Below are 13,806 nucleotides of genomic sequence, written 5' to 3' on the forward strand. Positions count from 1 at the left end.
CGACATGTGGCAGAGTCTTGCTGAGTGGCGTTCATTATTGTTGTTGTGAGTTTTTGTGTGCCATTATGAGAATGTCTGAGTTTGAATTAGAGCAATGAACAAACATTAAATTTCTTGTTAAACTTGGCAAGAGTAGAAATGAAATCAGGGACATGTTAGTCCAACTTTATGGCAATAATGCCATGAAGAAAATGGCAGTGTACAAAGGATTAAATGTTTTTCTGAGGGGAGAGAGAGAACACATCACTGATGAAGAGAGGTCAGGGTGGCCAGTAACGAGCAGAACTGATGAAAACATTGCCAAAATTTGTCGAATTATACATCAAAATAATCCGCTGACTGTGAGAAGCATAGTAGACCAGGTAAACATTGATAAAGAAACTGGAAGATCTTGAAAATCTTGGCATGAGAAAGGTATATGCCAATGAGAAATGTGTCCCGAAGGAGCTCTTGCATCATGACAGTGCACCAGCTCACACGGCACTGTCTGTGAGGGAGTTTTTAGCCAGTAAACAAATAACTGTATTGGAACACCCTCCCTACTCATCTGATCTGGCCCCCAATGACTTCTTTCTTTAACTGAAGATAAAGGAAATATTGAAAGGAAGACATTTTGATGACATTCAGGACATCAAGGGTAATATGACGACAGCTCTGATGGCCATTCCAGAAAGAGTTCCAAAATTGCTTTGAAGGGTGGACTAGGTGCTGGTGTCAGTGCATAGCTTCCCAGAGGGAGTACTTCAAAGGTGACCGTAGTGATATTCAGCAGTGAGGTACGTGGCACTTTTTTACGATGAATTCACAAACTTAATTGTCAGTCATCGTACATGGATAGTGAGCAGATTCCATGTCACTGTAGAAGACGTGTTTGAATAACTTCATGGAGAATCATTTTAGAATATAATTTTAGACTATATGTATGCAATCTACTGTTGCATAATAAATTACCCCAAAACCTAGCAACTTAAAACAATTAAATTTTATTACGTCACAGTTTCTGTGGGTCAGGACAGTTGTTTGGTTCTGGCTCAGGATCTTTCACAAGGTTATAGTTGAGACCTTAGCAGTGACAATAGTCATTTGAAGGCTTGTCCAGGGAGGACAGATCTGCTTCCAACATGGTCCATTCACATGGCTGTCGGCAGGAAGCCTCAGTTACTTGCCGTCAAAACCTTTCTAAAGGGCTATTTGAGTGTCCTCATGACATGGCAGCTGGCTTTCTCCAGAATGAGTGGTCCAAGAAAGAATAAGGTAGAAGTCATGATATCTTCTATAACATATCCTCAGAAGTCACAATCTGTCATTTAGGCAGTATGCTATTGGTACACAGGTCTTCCCTATTCAGTGTAGGAGGAAATTACACAAGAACATCAATACCAGGAGGCAGAGAGTATTGAATGCCATCTTGGAGGCTGGCTACCACAGAACACAATTAAGGAAGGACCTAGACTGCGTGGAGGGCAGCACGGATCTATGGAAAACAATCATTTCCTCGCATACCTCCCTCCAGCTCACCAGAGAAGACTGAACAAAGGGCAGATTTTGTGCCATTACTCATCAGGGAGTAGCTTTCGGGGTAGGAGAGTCCTAGGAGCTATTGTGTTACATCCCTTTCTTAGGAAAGAGCATACTTCATCCGAAAAATGGGTAGCATTTGCTCTTGCAATTAATGGCCCCAAACGATGGACAGCCTATATTTCTGCCAGCTTTGGGGATCTTCTCATGTGAGCTTCTTTGGCCATCTCAACTGGGGGAGAAGAAAGAAGTCTCCTTTAGCCTGCATACAAGTACTTTCTCTTTATTTGTCATTTTTAATAAAAAGTGACCTGTGTCAGAGTGCATCACACCATGTGACAATGCAAATCAAGAAGGCTCCAACCATGAGCAAACAGATGAGAGAGCTGGGAAGCAGGAAGGTAGGAAACAGAGGCTGTCAGGAAACAAAGCCGTCAGCACGAAGATGATGCTTCTCCCTGGCTTGTGAGTGGTAAGGTGGGAGTTCAGCCGGACCTAATTTAAAGGGATGACAAGCAATCCAAACCCCTCTTGTTCAAGATGAATAAGAGCTTCTGACAGGCCAGTGCCAAAGAATTCTGGTGCAAATAAGTGGGGAGCATAGAAAAGAAAGATAAGCTGGAATTTTTTAAGAGTTTTAGAAATGTGCTTAGTTTCAGAGATGTAAAATCGGTGCTAAATTAGTGGAAAATGAAAACCGCTGAAAATGTTTATAGTTGATATTTATGAGGTGCTACTTTTACCAGAGATTGTTGCAAATGTCTTTTATCTATTGCCTTAATGAAGCATCACAAGCCAATGAGTCGACATTAACACCCCCACTTATAGAGGAGAAGCCCAAGATGATAGAGGTTAACCAATTTGCTTAAGGTAACAGAGTTAGTAGATATTAAAATCGGGATTCAAATTCTGGCCATCTAATTCCAGAGCCCACAGGCTTAATTATCATTCCATGTTGCTGTTTTTAAACGGTTTAAATAAGGGACCAAATGCTGGTAAATGTCATTCATAAAATTCATGTTGAGGTTCAACAACACAGGCTAGAAGCTTATTAAGACGCGAACACCATTAGCTGGTTATTTTAGTGGCACCTTCGGTGCTGTTGAATCATAGAAATTCCAGCTTATTAGGCAGCCTATAAACAGTTCCTTTACTTTGTACCTGAAAAAACCTATGTGCAGGTCAAGTGCCCACCCAGAGGCATGTGGCCTCCTCCTGCCTCTGTCCACCAGAAAAGCACTGATCACCTAGTCCCCACAGACAGCTCTGATGAGTTACTCCTGCATCTGTGCAGGAGCCCAGGCCATCCCATCCCTCCCCTCTCTGTAAAATCATGAAGCTTTGTCTTGGAGATGTAACAAATTTTCATCCCTTGGTAATAAGGAAGTAACATCAAAGGCCTACAGGTTGGCAGAAATCTGAGTTTCATCCCTTGGATAGTTCAGTTCACCTCAAAGAGATGTGGGATGGGAGGTGATGTTATCACAGTCTCAGACTAGCCTTTCGGGAAAGCCACCACTTCCCTCAGTCCTCACCTCTTTTCCTGCCCTCCCTTCAAGCTGGAAGGCTTAGCTGATCCTGCCTCCCTGCTGCTCATACTCCCCACTGTGCCCACTGCTTGCTGAGGTTCACTCCCAGTGCATTTATCCAAAGGGGCCCAGATTGAGGTACACAACAACAGCTCTTAGATGGTCCTCCATTTTAAGAATCCCAAGAAGTTATTTCATCCATCCTTCTCCCTCTGCTGTCTCCTTTCCTGGTATCCTATGCATAGTTCACTGTCACTTCCGTTTTTCAAAGAAAGTGCTTTCTTATTCCATACTCCTCCCTTTCTTATTCTATACTCCTCCCTTTCTTATTCTATGTGTCACTTGCTTTAGTGTCAGTCTGGCTTTGAATCTCACCCTGTATATTAATCCTGTGACCTTCTGCAAGCCACTTATTTCTCCAAGCCGATACTTCTTCCTGTGTAAAATGGGGATCATAACGGTGCCTACTTCACAGAGCTATTGCAGGATTTGGAGTTGAAATAAAAAAACACACGTTAAGTGCTCAGCACAGCACCCTGCTCACAACAAGGGCACGATGAATGTTGGCTGTTGTGGTGATAAAACCTGCGATGGAGGGACTGGGAGCAGGACCCCTTGTCAACAGCCGCCCTTCTGAGGAAGTCTGTGAGGAAGCCACTTTCCCAGACCAGGATTCCCAGGGAGTTGCTAGTGATGTTGCTGCCTGGGGTAACAGGAAGGAGAGGAGGCAATTATATAGCGTGTAACAAAAATAATTGCATTTCTAATGCCTTTTCCCTGCTGGGCCACTTAGAATTGAAACAATAACAAGGCAGGGGTGAAAGCGAGAAGGGCAGACACAGTTTGAAGGAGCCCAATGAGGAACTGATGGGCCCCAGGACCCACATTGGCTCTCAGACACCGGCAGGGGAGTGTCCTTGGGGTTGTGACTGCTGTACTGCACCGAGCTCCACATGAGCTGCAGTCCCCTGGAGGGCAGGTTTGCCAGGCTGCAGAGAGGGCGGCCTATTGACAGGGCACTGGGGGCTGAGTCTGCCTGACTTCACATCCTCTGTCTGGGAGCAGGCTGACATCATTCAGAGACTTCCAAAGAAAGTCAGAGGTCCTCCCTCAGTCCCCTCCCCATCACTACCGCAAAGAATTCTCCCGTCTCCTCCTAGAAAAAGTAAAAATCCCTGCAGGTGCCATCAGATTACAACACAACTGCTCAAACTGCACTAAGCTGATGACTTACACACGCATATCTTCTGAGGGCCCCCAAGAGTCTCCTTCTCCTCAGCTCCCACCCCCACCCCTGCCCCACACTCTCACAGATGCCCAGCAGACTCTGGGTCTCTGAGTCTGGGAAACTGCAGCAGCACAGCCTCTTCGGTCCAGGGGAGGGGGGCGTCCCCAGGCTCCAGTGTGTCATCTCTGGCTCTTCGCTGTCCACTGGAGCTAGCAGGGGCCTGCACTCCTCCGTGTCTCCTAGAGAGAGGGGGCTGTGCCCTCCCAGGAGACACCTTAGATGCCAAAGGTGTTGATTTAACCCATTTATCAGGTTGGAGTGAAAGGGGAAAGAAGAGAGAAAATGCATATGTGGAATAGGACAAGTTTCTCGCCTTTCTCCGGACCAAACAAGAATAAACCAAGTGGCTGAATCTTGTAGTTTTACTCGTCCGCCCACATTACTGACACTATAATCAAACTGTTTTCCAAGCCTTTGCATTTAGATAATGTGATTCTATTGTTTAAAAAAATAAGAAAGAAATCTTCAATTACATTGGTGATGGGGACAAGTAAGAAACGGGTGTATTAACGCTGGATTCCAGCACTGTTAGAGTAATTTAAAAGGCTGGCGGTAATATCAGTCTACCACGCAAAATAGGTAAATAAGCAACTTGAACACCTTTAGTGGCTCATTTAGTCTCCTGGAGACCAAAGCCAAATCTTGGAGTACTCCCAGGGCCATAACATGCTAGGGCATGTTTTCGGGGCAGGGGGAGGGAAATGTGGGGTTCAGCTATATGAGAGGCCAGGGGATGGTGTCTGCCAAGAAGCTGAACCAAGCTGTGCCCTTCCTGCTGCCTGTGATTTCCAAGCACTTTCTAGATGCTCTCTTGCTAAGCAGAGCTCCTGGGAGGATGAAGAAGCTTTGGTTGCCGAGCCCGGTGCCCTGGAACTAGAAAGCTTATACCACTCCTATTTGGAAGAATTTTAATGACACGAGAGAGAACACCATATTTCCGGACTAAAGGAAGAGCTGCTCTGTTTGGGGTCTGGGACATCCAGGATGACCCCTGAGGAGCCCAAATAATCTAAGGTAACTAAGATATCCCAGGGGAAATGAAACTGACTGGGAAGCCATTCTAAGTTATTTTCCGGACCTCAAATCTTAGATTACCATGACTGACCTGTGACATATAACCTCGTGCCCGGAGATATTGGAGATACGAATTGGGGTTCCCGAATTATAAAATCTCAACTCTGATTCCCTTCTCCCTTCCTAGGTACTGGAATGCCTTTACTGCTGAAGATTCATTGGTATTAAGCCCCAAGGGAGAAAGAAAAGGAGGGTGACAGGTCAGAAAATATGAGTCACTGGAAGGGGCTCGAGGAAGTCTCATCCTCCTCTACCTCTCTCCGTCCCTCTGCTCCATGCTGTCTTCTCATCCATACTTCTTCAACACCAAAACATGACTTTCACTTGCAAGAAGATGGAGACAGCTCTTTCCAGGCCAAGTCCACATGCCTTTCCCCTTACACATGTTTACCCAGAGAATAGTGACCTCAGACCAGTCTAGCTTCAGTAGAACAATACCAGGTGTATATAAAGCCATATTTTTATGAGACCCTGAGCTCCCTTTGTTCCCCAGTATAGAAGGAGGTTCAGAAGGGTTTCTTTCAAGTTCAGATTCGCCTGCATCATTGCATATTCTAGACAGAAATAATCCAATCTTGCTGTAAAGGTGAAAGACTAGCCCACAAGCATCACTACTGGCCTTTTTCACCCCTACAAGCTTCCTAGCTTACAGAGCACAAGAACCAAATCAATACAGTCAATATGTCACTGCCACCAGGGCACGAGTGGCTACCAGCCTTGGGGAACATGACATGCTACTAAGCTGAACTAATCACTCCTTGGTATTTCAGGAGCAGTTGGGTTAGCAGATCACAGCACATACATAATGAAAGAAAATAATTCCTCCAGAAGGGGAGGGTCGGAGAAAGACACTGGGTCGGCTCCCAGAGGGGGGGCAGTTAGTATTTACACAGGTAAGCCTGAAGCCATGTTGGAGATTCTTAGAGAGGTCAAAAATCTGGTTTAGAAAGAAAAAAAAGCTCAGGAAGATACTGGGAGAGAGGATATTGGGCTGCACCCTTTATTGCAGCAAAGGGATTTAATCAGGGGGATAGCCCCTCCATCAACAACAGCCCCCACCGGAAGAATTTAATATGTGTAGGAGGCAAGGGGGTAGATTAAAGACTTTAATCATGCTCCTTCTAGTCAAAGGAGTCTGGATTTTCATGATGTCTGATTTCAGGAGAGGTGATTTCTTAACCCAGTGTACATATGAATCACCCAGAAATATAGCTAAAATACACATTCTTGGGCCTCAGTCTGAGATTCTCATTCAACAGTTCTTTAGGGCAGAACCAAGAAATACGCATTTTAACCAGATTCCCAGGTGATTCAGATGCAGGGAGTTTATTAAAACAAAAAACAACCTTGGAAAAATACTTCCCAAGACCGCTACAATAAATCAAAATCCCCCATTTTCTAGGCACCTTTCATCCCCAGGCTATGCAGGGAAGGTAGAAGGAACTCAGAATGTTCTTCAAGAAAAAAAGGCTGGGGCTACCATGGCCCTCACTTGACTGTAGGTCTAACCCTCTCAAACCCCTCGGCTGTCAGATGTCTGATTCAGAGACAGCATGAAACACCACCACCATCCCATCATATATGCCAGGAATTCTGAACACCAAGCAGAGAAGTGAAAGGAGGGGTTGGGGCCCAGCAAAACACCTCGCTCATTCTCTCACAATTGGTCACATTTACCAGGGCCTCTCTCTCTGCCCACCTTCATCAAACAGCAGCAACAGGGGGGGGAGATGAGGAAAAATGACTTCTTTTTCAAGTGTCCTAGCAATACAAGGTGAATCAGGAGTAAATAAGCAGAGCATTTGTATCCAAAGGAAGGAGAATCACTGAAAACCTAGTTCCTGGGGAGGAACACAATATTAGCCTGAAAGGTTTGTAGCCTGGCTAAAATCCAGAAGTGATTGGATCTGCAGAGGAAACTGGAAAAGGGTCCACAAAGTGCCTCGCACCTCACCAACCTCAGGAGCCACCAGCACAAAAAGTAGTGGCGTGCCAGGTGGGTAACAGTGACTCGCTCAGACAGCTTCCCTGTGAGGGAGGACTTGTCCCTACGGAGCGGCAGCGTTGTGACTTGTGTCCATGGTGAAGCCTGCTGTGTAGAAACACACACACCCTCTTACCTCTGCTCTTCAAGAACCGGTCACAGGCTGCCAAGTGCAGACGGGGACGGGGACGCGCTCTGCCTGGCGCTGCGAGCTGCCTCTTGTGTGCGCACGCACACTTCCCTACTGGGGCTCTCGGTCCCTTCTGGTGACGGGCAGTCACCCTCCGCTATTGCCGCCACCGTCACCCCGGTCATCAAGTCCAGATGGGTCTGAAACCCTAGCCTCCCTCCTCGACCGGATCTCAAACCGAGAGATGGCGAAGGGGAACGGAAATTCAGAATCAAGGGCAGCGTCATATCAGAAAGTAGGAGAGTAAAGCCCAAGCCAGCCCCTCCTCCATCCTTGGCTTCTGTCCTTAGAAACTGAAGTCTCAGATCGCACACATGCAAAGTTGCTAAAAACAACCCTTCTCCCTCAGCGGCGGTCGGACTCTCCAGCTGCCCGGCAGCCTGGGGCCGGGGCTCGGGTGTCCGGGGAGGGACCCTCCCGAAACTGCCGGGAGGCGGCCGCCTGCGGAAGCTGCGGCTCCGCGGGGCTCGCTTTCCGGGCTGCGCTGGCGGCGGCCCCGGCTCCGTCCGCGCGTGTCGGGAGCGGGAATTCCCGCCCGGGCGCTGGGACGGGAGGGGATGACAGCCGCCAGGTGCCGGTCGCCCCGGCGCACGAGGCCCGACGGAGCGTCAGCGGCGAGCCGACCGCAGGCGGGCGGTCCCGGACAGACGGCGCGGGCGCGGTCCCACCTGCCGTCCCGGCCGCGCCGCCCTCCGAGCTCCCGCCTGCTCCCGGCGACCTGCCGTGGGCCCGGACCGCCTGTCGCTCCATCCTGCTGGTCTTACCTTCAAGCCATAGGGCGCCGGGGGGCAGAGACGGCGCCGGCTGCTCGAGGCTTCCGGCTCTCGCCGCATCCACGCGCGGCCGCCCCTCCGGCAGCCGTCAGGGCCGCCGCTCCCCTAGGCGGGTCCCTGGCTCCCGGCCCCGCCGCGCCGTTCAGAGCTCGGGCGGGCAGCCGCTCGGCCGCCTCCCGCCGGCGGGGAGCAGTGGACCGGCCGCGGCGGGGCGGGGCCGAGGGGGCGTGAGGCAGGCGTGCGGCGCGGGACTAAGCACCGAGGCAGCGGGGAGCGCGCGCGAGGCTGTGGACTCCGGCTTTGAGCCTGGACAGCTCCTCGGCGCGTGTGCGCCCGGAGCGCAGGAGGGAGGGGCGGAGCTGCCCGGGCCACGGGCCCCGCCCCGGACAGGCCCCGCCCCGGACAGGCCCCGCCCCGGACAGGCCCCGCCCCGCCCCACTGCGCGCTTGGGTGCCGGCTCCGCGCGGGAGTTTGGAAGAAGCTGTAAGGAGGTGGGGGTTCCGCCATCCCTGGCTTTGAGAAACGTCAGAGCCGAGGCGGAAGTGAGCGGTCGATTACTCACTGTGCTCCCTCTAACCCCCCTAAGTAATACCCAGTATATGCAGGGCTGCCGTGATAAACGTCCTCATCGCCCGCTTGTCTCTTCTGTCTTCTGAGAAGTCAGAGAGCAAGGGTTGGGGGAGTCACCACCATCCAGATAGTCGCTAAAGGAGGAGAGACCCCAGGGTCCGTTTTCTGACCTCTGCTCTTGGAACCCCTGTGGTCAGTTTTGTTGCTTGACTCTTCCAGGAGAAAGCCTGCTTGGAATTGACCTGAAAATGGAAATTCAAAAGGGGGCCTCCGGAGTTTCAGCTCACTTTTGACTCCAAACGGAGGTGTGGGGGGCGAGGTGGGAAGGAGGCGGTGATGAGGGCTGCTCTGCTGCTGCCCTTTGCCCAGCCAGGATCGTTTGGGCTACAGAGAAATCACCTTCCTCTCCCCCTTTCTCCTCTCCCTTTTTACCTCTCTTTCTTCTTCAGGAATTTATTACTGACTGTTCTCCCTTTGTCAGGCTCTATGTCAGATTCCTGAGTCACAGAGAAAAATAAAACCAGGCCCTTAATCTCAAGTCCTGCCGATCTAGAGTGAAGACCTCCAGGAAATAAGTGTAACATATCACAGTACCTGTGGCTTAAACAGATGTAACATATCACAGTGCCTGTGGCATAAACAAGAGAGACCTCACCTGGGCTGGTCACTGAAGAACATCAGTTCCTACAGGGGAGGAGGCAGCACCGCATTCTAGGCAGAGGGAACAACATGGCAGGGCATCACTCCATCAGGGCTGGAGTCAAGCCACTCTGGGCCACAAAGATTAAGCATGTATTTCCACAATTACAGAAAATCAGAGTTGGAAAGGACTTTAGTATTCATCTGATCCCCACCCTTATTGCCCTAGGAGAGGGAAGCAAGGCCCAGAGAATTGGAGTGACCTTCCAGATTTCACAAAGACCCAGCACTGGACGAGTCCCCCATCTGCCCAGGTGCAAGCCAGCGCTTCTCTGAAATACAGTCATCTGTGGAGGTAGTTGGGGAAAGGGAGAAGTTGTAAGTGGGTGCAGCGTGCCTCTTCCCCTGCTCCTTGCTTTTGACACTATTGTGTGGATCTGGACTGTTCCCCATGCCCCTGCAAGCTTCATACGGAGATCTTACAGCGATCAGAAATCAAAACATTTTGTCATATTTGCTTTCGAAGCAATAGAACATTACAGATATAATGAAACCCCAGTGTTCCTCTTCACATACCCTTAGGCCATTCTTTCTAAGGTTTAATCCACTTAAGGAAGGACTTGGTGCCTTCCAGCGCAGCACCTCCTCATCAGTCCAGGGACAGAGCCACCCAGTGGATAGGCCACCCCTCTCCTGACTAGTCAGAGGACTTGGATTGGTTGTCTGCTTCTGTCACCTCCCAGTTGTGTGAACCTGGCTAAATTGTTTCATCTCTCTGAGCCTCAGAATTCCCATATTTAAATGGGGGTTAAGAATACTTTCTCTCTGGCCGTTTGAGGATAATAGATGAGGAAGCATTAGACAGATGTAATGCAGGTGACCCCTGGCTGTTCTGCGGTGGGAAGGGTGACCTTGCTCATTCACGTGGCAGAAGAGAGAGCATGACCTCCATGGGAGGCATCAACCCAAGGACACTGTAGCTCTGCGCTGCGTTTTGTAACCCTATCATGCATGGCTGAGCGGGTCTCATGCTGGCCCTGAGTGAGATGGAGGGATCTTTTAGTTTTCAATTAGCAAATGCCTCGCTCTTTAAACAAGCAGCACACTAAACAGATGCACTGAGTGATTGATGACAGAGAACATCTGTGGCCAAGCTAGCGCCTGCACTGGAGGCTTCCAGCTTCCCAGGCTGTCAGGGCCCTCTAGAGGTCACTTGGTGCCTCCCCCAGCCTTGAGGCAACAATACCGGGTCCAACTAGACCAGGTGGGGGCCTGGTGAGCATTTTCCTTATAGCTCTCCTGGAAAGGGGGACACAGAAGCCTCTTTAAGTTCCTCATGTGTATGTTCCAGAGCCAGAGTCAGGAAGTTCTTCCTGATGCACTACCCAAATCTTTATTTCTACCCTTTTTATTGTTGAAAGTGGTAAGCAAATTGTTAGTGATAGGTATCAGGGGTAGAAGATGGGTTGAGGCAGGTGGGGGTTTTGTTGGTCCATGGAAATGAGGAAACAAAGAACTGAGCCAACAGAGAATAAGGAAGGTCTAGGACTTTCTTTTGTGTTCCAAGAACTGCCTCCAAGTTTGAGAACAAGGCATGGCTGGGGCTGGGAGAGGAAGGTCCCTCTCTCATCTCTGTCACACTTTGATACTCCCACAAAGGGAGAGACACAGACTGTCACAGCACCCTTTCTGAAAATCATTCCACAGAAAATCAGGGAATGCTCTCATTGGAGGGGTCAGAAGCAGAAACGGATAAGAGAAGCTGCACCATTAGAGTCACACAGGACTCTGTTCCCGACCAAACTTCACGACCTTGGAAAAATTCTGAATGTCTCTGAGCTACCAGTTTTCTCAGTTGTAAAATAAAAATAGAGATCCATATTGCAGGGTTATCATGAAGTTTAAGTGGGGATGACAACCAACGCTTATTGGTGCTCGAGACATTTTGCCCATTTTTCCCTTTTACAGAAAACTTTAACTAGAGAAGAACTAAAGGAAATGCAGGTGTTCCAATTCTAGATTTCCAAATCTACTTTGCAGATGAAAACTGAACTCCCATTTTCAAGCTCTGGAAATTTTTTCTTTTCTCAGCCTCCTCTTGTTATTTTGTTCTTATCCCATTTGCAAATGACTCTGAGAATGCTAAGGTGGCAATCCTTCTGAGCCAGAGGAGGTGTGGGGCAAAAGAAAATGAACACATCTTTTTTCATATTATTTCTATTAAAGTGCAGAAAACCTTAGAGAGATGCAAAATTCTTGCTTACTGCTGTCGCTGAAAGATCCACAACCCCATGTCAGAATAATCTAGTGAAGGGACTAAAGGTACGTTAGGCTGATCCTCCCAAGGGAGGAATGGGGAAGGAGAGGATCCTTTTAACAGGACAGAAGTTGAGGACGTGTTCTCTGACCAAGACGGGAGAGTGGAGTTACCGGAGTGTTCTGACATCTGCATTGCAATTCGCCCTTAGGGAATAAGTGGTCGACTATAATGGACTTTTCCACACCAGTGTGAAGTGGACATCTGTGGATGTCCTTTGCACCCTCGTTTTTTTTGGGACAATAAAGCGTACAGGTGTGACACCTTTATGAAGTTCTTTTTTACAATTCTTCAGAGTTACAAAACAGATATAAAGTGCAATTATTTTACTGCAAACTTATTTAATTGCTTGATCAGAAGAGGTCATAAACACATACACCTTGTTTGTACACCCATATTCATAGCAGCATTATTCACAATAGCTAAAAGGTAGAAACAACTCAAATGTCCATCGATGGATGAATGGATAAACAAACTGTGGCATATGCAGACCATGGAATATTATTCAGCTTTAAAAAAGGAATGAAATCTGTCATATGCTGCAAGATGGATGAACTTCAGGGACATTATGCTAAGTGAAATAATCCAGGTCACAAAAGGACAAATACTGTACAATTCCACTTATATGAGGCACCCAAAGAAGTCAGAGAGTGGAGTGGGGTTTCCAGGGGGCTGAAGGGGGGGTGAAAAAGGAGTTAGTTTTTTAAAGGTAGAGTTTCAGTTTGGGAAAATGAAAAAGGTCTGGAGATGAATGGTGGTGATGGTTGCACAACAATGTGAACGTACTTAATGTCACTGAACTGTACACTTAAAAATTGTTGAGATGGTAAATTATATTATGTGTATTTTGCTATGTAAAACATATATAAATGTTATGTTTCAGTGGCTACTGCAATTGCCATATATGTGAAAACAAAATAAAACATCTTAGAAGTTACTAGGTAACTGGGTCGAAAGGTGATTAAATTTTACATAACTTCTGAAGTTGTGTTTAGGGAAGTATAATCAGCATGTACTAGGATTTCTTCAGCCCCTTCTACAAATAACAAAGCACTTTCTCATCTGTGGTCTCATATACTTCCAATAGCTGGATGATATCAAGAATAACGTTAATTTGAAAGAGCACTGGGAAGGCTACTAAAGAGATGATAGGAACAAGCAATTAAACTAGGAAAAGAGTTTTCTGGTAGTCTGCAAATGCAAGATATCCAGCCATTCAGGTTTTGAATAGAGTTGTACATTTCAAAGAGAGCGCTCAATAGTGAAGAGCTCAATCCAAGCTTCCTTTAATGAAGGAGAGCAAATCAGGAGCAGCGGTCTTTAAGCCAACCAGCAGCGTCTGGGATGCTTGTCCTCACAACCTGCCCCTCTGCATGTGTTGGCCATAGCTGAGGCCTGTCCCCAGTTGCCCATGCCCTCATTGCCTCCAACACAGTCAGGGTATCAGGTGGGGATCATGGTTGTGAGAAACAAACAATTCACGCAGTTTAAGCAGAAAAGGAATTCATTGAAAGTATTGTAGTAGCTCACAAAATCACGAGGGAGATTAGAAAACCAGGCTTAAAAAACAGGCAGGAACAAAAGAGCTAGATGCTGTTATCCTGTTTCCCCGAAAATAAGACCTAGCCGGATAATCAGCTCTAATGCATCTTTTGGAGCAAAAATTAATATGAGACCTAGTATTATATTATAATATTATATTATGTTATGTTATGTTATGTTATGTTATATTAAAGACCCAGTCCTATATTATAGTAAAATAAGACCCTATCTTATATTATATAAGACAGACAATAGTGGTTACCAGAGGGTCAGGGGGGTGGGGGGAGGGAGATGAGGGTAAGGGAGATCAAATATATGGTGATGGAAGGAGAACTGACTCTGGGTGGTGAACACACAATGGGATTTATAGATGATGTAATAC

At 47.7% G+C, this 13,806-nt stretch overlaps 1 protein-coding gene across 2 annotated transcripts in view; it reads right to left on the bottom strand.

Moving 5' to 3' along the window:
• The window catches only part of DRD2 (dopamine receptor D2), a 76,088-nt gene extending 67,470 nt beyond the window's left edge, over nt 1-8,618 (bottom strand). For both annotated transcript variants that reach the window (XM_081063379.1, XM_081063378.1), the window contains exon 1: nt 8,348-8,618. The gene's annotated coding sequence lies outside the window, so the exon portion shown is untranslated. The remainder of the gene's footprint in view (nt 1-8,347) is intronic.
• Between the last annotated feature and the right edge of the window lie 5,188 nt (nt 8,619-13,806).

The sequence above is a fragment of the Rhinolophus hipposideros genome, assembly GCF_964194185.1.
Source record: "Rhinolophus hipposideros genome assembly, chromosome: 10".
Classification (NCBI taxonomy): Eukaryota; Metazoa; Chordata; class Mammalia; order Chiroptera; family Rhinolophidae; genus Rhinolophus; species Rhinolophus hipposideros.